A 9,886-nucleotide genomic window follows, 5' to 3' on the forward strand; every position below is an offset into this window, starting at 1 on the left:
AGGCCCAAGTGAAGCTTTGCTTGAGGTACCCTTAACTATAAACTACCGAAAACAAAACAAAAAAACAAAAACGGACTCAAACCCTTAAGAAGGTTGTCACGCCATCTATCATTGGGAAGAGCCACCCGGTTCACACAATACTCCACCTTTGGAAAGAATCATGGGATTAAGAAAACCAAAGGCTTATTAAAAACGTCCAAAACGAAACAAAATGCTACGAGCCTATATAAGAAGCTAAAAACGAAAAAAATTTGCGGAAGTAGAAAAATAGAATGAATATGTACAATAGGGGAATGAATATACAACGGGAGATGAATATATACAATAATGTAACTTTATATACAAACCAAATGAAAGATAAAAAGTGCGATAAAAGTAACTAAATATAAGAATATATACGGACCAAATGAAAATGAAAGAAAGCATAAACTAAATCAGTATATATATACAATCATCCAAGGATAAAATGTAGGGCGCACCCCCTCAAATAAAAGCTGGCATTGTCCCCAATGCCAAATAAAGCAAAATAAGCACCAAAAAGTATAAGGAAAGGATATGAAGACTCCCTAAGCCTCGTCCATCTGCATAGGATCATGAGTGGTCCCTGGGTCCTCGGTATGCTTGGGAACCTCAGACTGGTTCCCGGTATCCTGCTGCTGGGACCTGGGACTGGACCTGGACCGGCTGTGGATCTGGTACATCCTGTGGCTGACTGGAGGAAGCCTCCGGTGGGTCTGCCAATTGGATGATGGCATCATCTGCTCTCGGGATAGTCCTCTTCCTCTTCAGAGGCCTCTGTGTTTGCTCCGGAATTGTGGCTGCTGCTGAAGCTGGGTCCTCAAATAATGAGTCTAAAGACAGCTGGTCTGCCTTCAGTCTATCCACATCCGCCCTTAGCTCCTTCACGGACTCCCTGGAAGCCCGTGTCTTGCGCAACTTCTTGTGCTCCTTGGCAAGCTCTTTTAGAGCCTTGCCATGTGAATCCACTGCCTTCACCAAATTAGCCTGGGTACTGAGGATCTTCTCCTGGTTGTCAAGTATCTTCTTCAAGGAATTCTCTATAGACTATGGGACCTGAACTGGCTGAGGAGCCGACTGAGCTGCAATGGTGGAGGTTAAGGTAGACAACTTGGATGAAGCAGTATATATCCAGTTGTTCGGGCTCTGAAGTGCCTGGCTCAGTCGGTGGGCGGTGATAAGATGGGCCCGGGAAGATGGAATCTCCGAGCCAGCTGAAGTGGAAGGACTAGGAGGCAAGTCCGCAGTAGTGGAGGGTCCGGGAGGCATGTCAGCAACCGTGGAGGCAGGCTCGATGGAGGCCTCTACCACAACTGGCTCTTCAGACTGGCCAGTTGGAGCAGAAGCAGGGGGCTTGTAGTTCTTGTCCTTGGGGTTGTCTGGCCCCTTCAAACTATACCATGAGAATGGAGCTACCGGTTTGGTTTTGACATCATAATGCTTCTTTTCCACCTCCAAGTCTCGGAAATACATAGAGAGGGTGTTTGGGAAAGGGTAGTTCCGCTTAGCCTCCGCACCCACTAATGAGATAATGCGGGACATCACATTTCCCACATTAATGGGATATCCCGCCATGATCGATGCAACCAACACAGCCCGATGGATAGGAAGAGTCTGGTCATGTATGGTAGGGTCTAACCTGCTGCAAACAAAGGTCTCCCAACCCTTAGCTTCAAAGTTCATGGTCCCCCTCAGAATTTTTACCCCTGCAGTCAACCACTCAGGCACGGTACCTGGGATTGCTAGGTACTGAGCTAACCATGGACGGACCCCCTCGCCCATCTCCAACTTTGCCAAATAGAGAGTCTCGTCTTCATCATTAAAGCCCAAATAATCATTCAGAGAATTCCCGTCGAACAACACCTTTTTGTCTCGAACCTTGGTCACTTTGGAACCTTTGACGATGTGGGCTACATTAAAATAAAATTCCTTGACCATGTGTTCATTGGTATCTATACACCTCTCCATGAATATCTCCGAGCCCACTCTAGTTCTGAATTCCCTCTGCACGTTAGGGTTGTGGGGTAGTAAGTCTTTGTCAATAAAGCTCCTCTCCGGTATCAAATGCCTCACCGGCCACCACTCCCTAAACTTATGATATGCTACTTGGCTTACAAATCTGTCCTCCCAAACAGCGGTCTTCCTAGTTCGGTCAATGCCTCCCACCTGAGTCTCACCACCCCCAGTTCCCTGCACCTCTTCCTCATCTCTGCCTGCACTTTCCCCAGATAATGAAGCTGCGGGGGAGGTGGAGTCGTCCCCACTATCGGCTGTCGACCCCTCAGATGAATCAGAAACAACATTAACCGGCTTCCGGATAGTGGGTGATGTTGGAGGATTATCATCAGTCAGTTGGAAGTTGGTGACGATATGAGTTGGGACTGAGTCTGAGGAGATGTCTTGGGAGGGCATATACTCACTCCCCGAAGAATGGGAAGCAGCTCTATCTGCGGCTTTTATCAGCTTCCGGGTCTGTTTTATGTTTTCCCGAGCTTGGGGAGTGAGTTTGACCACTCTCTTTCCTTTACCCCCTCGGGAGGAATCACCTCTCCCGGGTTGTTTTGATCCTTTGCCTCCTCGTTGTTTAACCATTGTCTGCAAGCACAAACATCTAACTTTGTTAGTATCAGTAGAGACAGTGAGACAGATGTATATAATGAATTGCAGAACAGAAGCAGAAAGTTGCAGACACAGTTGCAGGAACAGGCCAGTGCGGACCGCACAAAATGGTAGTGCGGTCGCACTGAGGCCACCGCGGACCGCACAGAAATGATCGCGGTCCGCACAGGTTTAAAGCCCCCAAACACAGCTCTCTGAATCGCACCACCGTGGCCCGCACAAAATGGTAATGCGGCCGCGGTGGGCCAGTGCGGACCGCACTGGTCGAAGGCACCTCTCTGAATCTCATCACCGCGGCCCGCGGAAAGTGGTAATGCGGCCGCGGCGAGACTACCGCGGACTGCACAAACATGACCACGGTCCGCGATGGGTGCCCAAAATTGGCAGTAAGTTAGGGTTTTGGTTTTTTTTGCTTTTTAGTTCAAGTTTTCACCTAACTTTGTCCCTACTCAACTTACCCAGTTAATAATACTCCTCAGGCACACAAAAATTAACAGTTACACTAACCTAAACTAACAAATAGAGAAAAACGGGAAGAAAAAGAAGCTATGGGCTACTGTAAATGAAACAAAAATTGAAATTATAAAATTAAGCACAAAGAAATGATTGAGATGTTACCAGATGTGTATATGTAATTCAAGTAATCACACTAAGCAAGAATCGCAGGCAATAGGTAAGATAAACAGTACTTTTTGGGTCTTTGAAAGTCAATTTTTCGAAAAGGGTAAACGCTGACCCCTTAGCTCTATTTATAGAAAAAGAATGTGGGATCCAGTCTTACCTACCAGTGCGGCCGCACAAAAAGGACCGCGGACCGCGCTGGGTTTGTTCAGAAGAAGTTTGAGAAGGCAACCTCTGCGGTCCGCACAAAACGGACCGCGGCCGCAGAGGTCCACCGCAGTCCGCACAAAATGCCATGCGGCCGCGGTGGCAAACTTCAGAGAGTCCTCATATTGGCTCACACCAGTGCGGACCACACAAAGTGTAGTCCGGCTGCACTGGAAACTTCAGAGACTCAGCAATTTTGCAATTATGCCCTGCACTGCATCAATTCAATCCCTGCAACATCTCACAACTAGTTAACCCAAAAATCAATCCTATGCTGCCAATAAAATCAAAGCAAACAAAAAGAAAAACACATGGGTTGCCTCCCAAGAAGCGCCTAATTTAACGTCGCGGCACGACGCGGGTTACCATCACATCATTTGAAATGAACAACAACCACCAATTGGCCATCATCAAACTTCCCAAGGTAATGCTTGACACGGTGCCCATTCACCCTAAAGACTTCACCACTTTTGTTCTTCAAATCTAGAGCACCAAATGGGGTCACACACACAACTTCAAATGGACCACTCCACTTTGATTTCAGCTTTCCCGAAAACAACCTTAGACGAGAATTGAACAAGAGGACCAAATCACCAACATTGAACTCCTTTCCATGAGCATATTTGTCATGAAGGTACTTCATCTTATCCTTGTACAAGGACGAACTAGAGTATGCATGAAACCAGAATTCATCAAGTTTATTGAGTTGTTCAACACGAAGATTGGCCGCAACATCCCACTCAAGATTAAGCTTCCTCAAGGCCCACATGGCCTTATGCTCCAATTCCACTGGTAGGTGACATGCTTTCCCAAACACCAACCGGTACGGCGACATACCAATTGGGGTCTTGTAAGCGGTCCGGTAAGCCCATAGAGCATTATCTAACTTTTTGGACCAATCGGTCCTGTTGGCATTGACAGTTTTGGACAAAATGCTCTTGATTTCCCTGTTTGACACTTCAACCTGGCCACTTGCTTGAGGATGATACGGTGTAGAGACTTTGTGATTGACACCATACTTGGAGAGCAAGGCATCAAAATCTCTATTGCAAAAATGCGATCCTCTATCACTAATGATTGCCCGGGGTGTACCAAACCTTGTGAAAATTCTCTTCTTTAGAAATGCCACTACACTCCTAGCTTCATTGTTGGGCAAGGCCACGGCCTCAACCCATTTTGACACATAATCAACCGCTACAAGGATGTAGGTGTTCCCACACGAGCTCACAAAAGGGCCCATAAAATAGATCCCCCAAACATCGAAGATATCTACCTCAAGAATTGTGTTTAGAGGCATCTCATCTTTCTTGGAAATCCTGCCCGCTCGTTGACATTGATCACATCTTTTCACTAAATCACTTGCATCTTTGAACAAGGTTGGCCAATAAAAATCACAACTCAAAACTTTCGAAGCCGTTCTCACCCCTCCATGATGGCCACCATAGGGGGATGAATGACAAGCCTCCAAAATACTCAATTGCTCTCCCTCCGGGACACACCTTCGAATCACACCATCCGTGCAAATCTTAAACAAGTATGGCTCATCCCAATAGAAATCCAAACTATCCTGCTTGAGCTTCTTCCTTTNCGATGGCTCCTCAATAGATGGCTTAGTTGGTGGAGTTTTCTAATTTTCGAGATCCAAGGACAATTTTCTAGGCTCATAAGAATACGAGCCCATACCATGCAAAACATTTACACACTCCACTCTACTAGCATCATCATCAACATCAAGATTTAGAAGCACGGCCTCAAGGGGATCCTCCACATTAATCATAGAACTTGTGTCATCCACTATCACAGCTGTGACAATGTCCACAAATGAGCACACCTCGGTGCTATTGGGTTGCTTCATGGATCTGCAAACATGGAAGACGACCTTCTCGTCTCCCACTCGGAAAGTTAGCTCACCCGCTTCAACATCAACCAATGCCTTCCCCGTTGCAAGGAAAGGTCTTCCTAGAATTGGGGGGAGGGAGCCTTGAAATCACCTCTATCTTGGCTTTGTCTACTTCAATCCCATGCTTAGAAATTTTGTGGCCCAACACTATACCGTCTTCAACCATGAAATGGCATTTTCCCCAATTGAGCACTAGGTTGGTGTCTTCACACCGGGCCAAAACTCTATCCAAATTACCCAAGCACGCTTCAAAGGAGTCACCAACCACACTAAAATCATCCATAAAGACTTCCAATATATCTTCCACCATATCGGTGAAAATAGCCATAATGCATCATTAGAAGGTCGTCGGAGCATTGCACAACCCGAGCGGCATCCGGGAGAAAGCAAATGTACCATATGGGCATGTGAATGTGGTCTTCTCTTGGTCCTCCGAGGCAATTAAACTTTGATTATACCCCGAGTAGCCATCCAAAAAGCAATAAAAAGCCCGCCCCGCAAGGCGATCAAGCATTTGGTTGAGGAACGACAACGGGAAATGATCCTTCCGGGTCACCTTATTTAGCTTCCGGTAGTCCATGCAAACTCTCCACCTGGTAATAGTTCGAGTGGGAATAAGTTCATTGTTGTCATTTGTCACCACAGTCATCCCACCTTTCTTTGGCACACATTGTACTGGAAAGTCCATGAGCTATCGGAGATTGGATACACCACACCCGCATCTAGCCATTTGATCACTTCTTTCTTCACCATCTCTTGCATTGCCTCATTGAGCCTCCTTTGGTGTTCTAAAGAAGGCCTTGCATCCTCATCCAAAATGATTTTATGCATGCAGAATGCGGGGCTTATTCCCCGAATGTCGGCCAATATCCACCCAATTGCTTTCTTCCTCCTTTTGAGAACCGCCAAAGTAGCGTCTACCTGTAAGTTAGTGAGGCAAGAAGAAATAATAACTGGTAAAGTAGAATTTGAACCCAAGAACTCATACCTGAGGTGTGGAGGAAGTGGTTTCAGCTCCAACACCGATGGCTCCTCAATAGATGGCTTAGTTGGTGGAGTTTTCTAATTTTCGAGATCCAAGGACAATTTTCTAGGCTCATAAGAATACGAGCCCATACCATGCAAAACATTTACACACTCCACTCTACTAGCATCATCATCAACATCAAGATTTAGAAGCACGGCCTCAAGGGGATCCTCCACATTAATCATAGAACTTGTGTCATCCACTATCACAGCTGTGACAATGTCCACAAATGAGCACACCTCGGTGCTATTGGGTTGCTTCATGGATCTGCAAACATGGAAGACGACCTTCTCGTCTCCCACTCGGAAAGTTAGCTCACCCGCTTCAACATCAACCAATGCCTTCCCCGTTGCAAGGAAAGGTCTTCCTAGAATTGGGGGGAGGGAGCCTTGAAATCACCTCTATCTTGGCTTTGTCTACTTCAATCCCATGCTTAGAAATTTTGTGGCCCAACACTATACCGTCTTCAACCATGAAATGGCATTTTCCCCAATTGAGCACTAGGTTGGTGTCTTCACACCGGGCCAAAACTCTATCCAAATTACCCAAGCACGCTTCAAAGGAGTCACCAACCACACTAAAATCATCCATAAAGACTTCCAATATATCTTCCACCATATCGGTGAAAAATAGCCATAATGCATCATTAGAAGGTCGTCGAGCATTGCACAACCCGAGCGGCATCCGGGAGAAAGCAAATGTACCATATGGGCATGTGAATGTGGTCTTCTCTGGTCCTCCGAGGCAATTAAACTTTGATATACCCCGAGTAGCCATCCAAAAAGCAATAAAAAGCCCGCCCGCAAGGCGATCAAGCATTGTTGAGGAACGACACGGGAAATGATCCTTCCGGGTCACCTATTTAGCTTCCGGTAGTCCATGCAAACTCTCACCTGGTAATAGTTCGAGTGGGAATAAGTTCATTGTTGTCATTTGTCACCACAGTCATCCCACCTTTCTTTGGCACACATTGTACTGGAAAGTCCATGAGCTATCGGAGATTGGATACACCACACCCGCATCTAGCCATTTGATCACTTCTTTCTTCACCATCTCTTGCATTGCCTCATTGAGCCTCCTTTGGTGTTCTAAAGAAGGCCTTGCATCCTCATCCAAAATGATTTTATGCATGCAGAATGCGGGGCTTATTCCCCGAATGTCGGCCAATATCCACCCAATTGCTTTCTTCCTCCTTTTGAGAACCGCCAAAGTAGCGTCTACCTGTAAGTTAGTGAGGCAAGAAGAAATAATAACTGGTAAAGTAGAATTTGAACCCAAGAACTCATACCTAAGGTGTGGAGGAAGTGGTTTCAGCTCCAACACCGATGGCTCCTCAATAGATGGCTTAGTTGGTGGAGTTTTCTAATTTTCGAGATCCAAGGACAATTTTCTAGGCTCATAAGAATACAAGCCCATACCATGCAAAACATTTACACACTCCACTCTACTAGCATCATCATCAACATCAAGATTTAGAAGCACGGCCTCAAGGGGATCCTCCACATCAATCATAGAACTTGTGTCATCCACTATCACAGCTGTGGCAATGTCCACAAATGAGCACACCTCGGTGCTATTGGGTTGCTTCATGGATTTGCAAACATGGAAGACGACCTTCTCATCTCCCACTCGGAAAGTTAGCTCACCCGCTTCAACATCAACCAATGCCTTCCCCGTTGCAAGGAAAGGTCTTCCTAGAATAATTGGGACTTCAAAGTCCACTTCACAATCCAAAATGACAAAGTCGGCCGGCAATATAAACTTGTCCACTCGGACAAGCACATCATCAATTATGCCCAAAGGTCGCTTCATCGATCTATCCACCATTTGAAGTCTCATTGAGGTTGGCCTAGGTTGCCCAATTCCCAAGGTCTTGAAGAACGAATAAGGCATCAAATTTATGCTAGCCCCTAAGTCACAAAGGTCCTTGGCAAAATACGCACTACCGATAGTGCAAGGGATAGTAAAAGCTCCGGGGTCTTCAAGTTTTGGGGCCATAGAATGTACGATAGCACTCACTTGATGAGTCTTTTTAATTGTTTCACACTCCATCGACCTCTTTTTCATCACCAAATCCTTCATAAACCTTGCATAGCCCGGCATTTGTTCAAGGGCTTCCACCAAAGGCACATTGATTGTAAGGCTCTTCATCATTTCAATGAACTTTTTGAACTGGTTGTCACTCTTTTACTTTGCTAACCGTTGAGGATAAGGAGGAGGTGGCCTAGGCAAAGGTGCCTTGGCTTTGGGCACCACCGGCTCAGGCATGTCAATCACGTGTTCCGTAGACGGGTTCACGGCATCTTGAGTTTCCACCTCAGCCTCATCAATATCTATCCTCACTTCATTTTTCACATTGTTCTCAACCACATCTTCAACTATCAAAGGACTCACATCTTCTTGGAACCCAACATCATCATCCACAACTTGCTTTTCTTTCGAGGCATTCACATCACCGCCTCTCCCGCTTCTTGTTGTAACCGCCATCACATGATTGTCCTGCCCTTTGGGTTCACTACCGTATCACTTGGTAGAGAACCCTTAGGGCGAGTATTTAACGTTTGAGAGATTTGGCCAATTTGCACCTCCAAATTCCGGATAGAGGTATTGTGGGAAGCCAATTGAGCATCGGAATCTTGGTTCTTCTTCATCATTTGTTCGAACATCATTTCTATTCTTCCCATATCATTACCCGAAGAACTAGACCCTTGAGATTGAAACGGAGGCGGATTGTTCGATTGTTGGTACATCGGGGGCCTTTGAAAGCCTTGCCCTCGGTTGCCTTGGCTTCCATTGTTGTTCCATCCGCCTTGACCATTGTTGTTCCAATTGTTGTTATTACCATTCCAATTCCCTTCGTTGCCTTGATTGTTGTTTCCCCAATTACCGCTGTCGTACCTCCTTTTCGCTACACCCGCAAGGGCGTAAAGGAGTTTTTCCACTTAAAGGACAATCGGAACGGGATTTATTATTAAAATTCAGAGTCGCCACTTGGGATATTAATGGTGTCCCAAGTCACCGGTTGAATCCCGAACCGAGGAAGTTATGACTTTGTTAACAGTCCGCGAACCAGAAATTCGGGTAAGGAATTCTGTTAACCCGGGAGAAGGTGTTAGGCATTTCCGAGTTCTGTGGTTCTAGCACGGTCGCTTAACTGTCATATTTGGCTTATTTACTTGATTTTTAATACATGTTTTGACCTATATGCTTTTAACTTTGAACCGCTTTTATTATTGTTATTTTAAGAGAATTGCAACGTCGTGAAAACATGTCTCGAATCGCATCACATAAATGCACCAGCGATTTTCGACACATTTCGACTTCGTTGAGATTTGAATTTGGGTCACATAAATGTGCACCCGAGTTTAGGAATGTAACATTATTAAAAACGCGCCTAAAGAGACTAACACGTTATTATCTTTGGGGAAAGCCGTGAAATTCGCTAAACGGCCAATCCCGAAGTCTAGATATTTTTAGTTAAGCATTGAATGAGG

This window comes from Nicotiana attenuata, chromosome 6 (assembly GCF_001879085.1).
Source record: "Nicotiana attenuata strain UT chromosome 6, NIATTr2, whole genome shotgun sequence".
In the NCBI taxonomy this organism is placed as follows: domain Eukaryota; kingdom Viridiplantae; phylum Streptophyta; class Magnoliopsida; order Solanales; family Solanaceae; genus Nicotiana; species Nicotiana attenuata.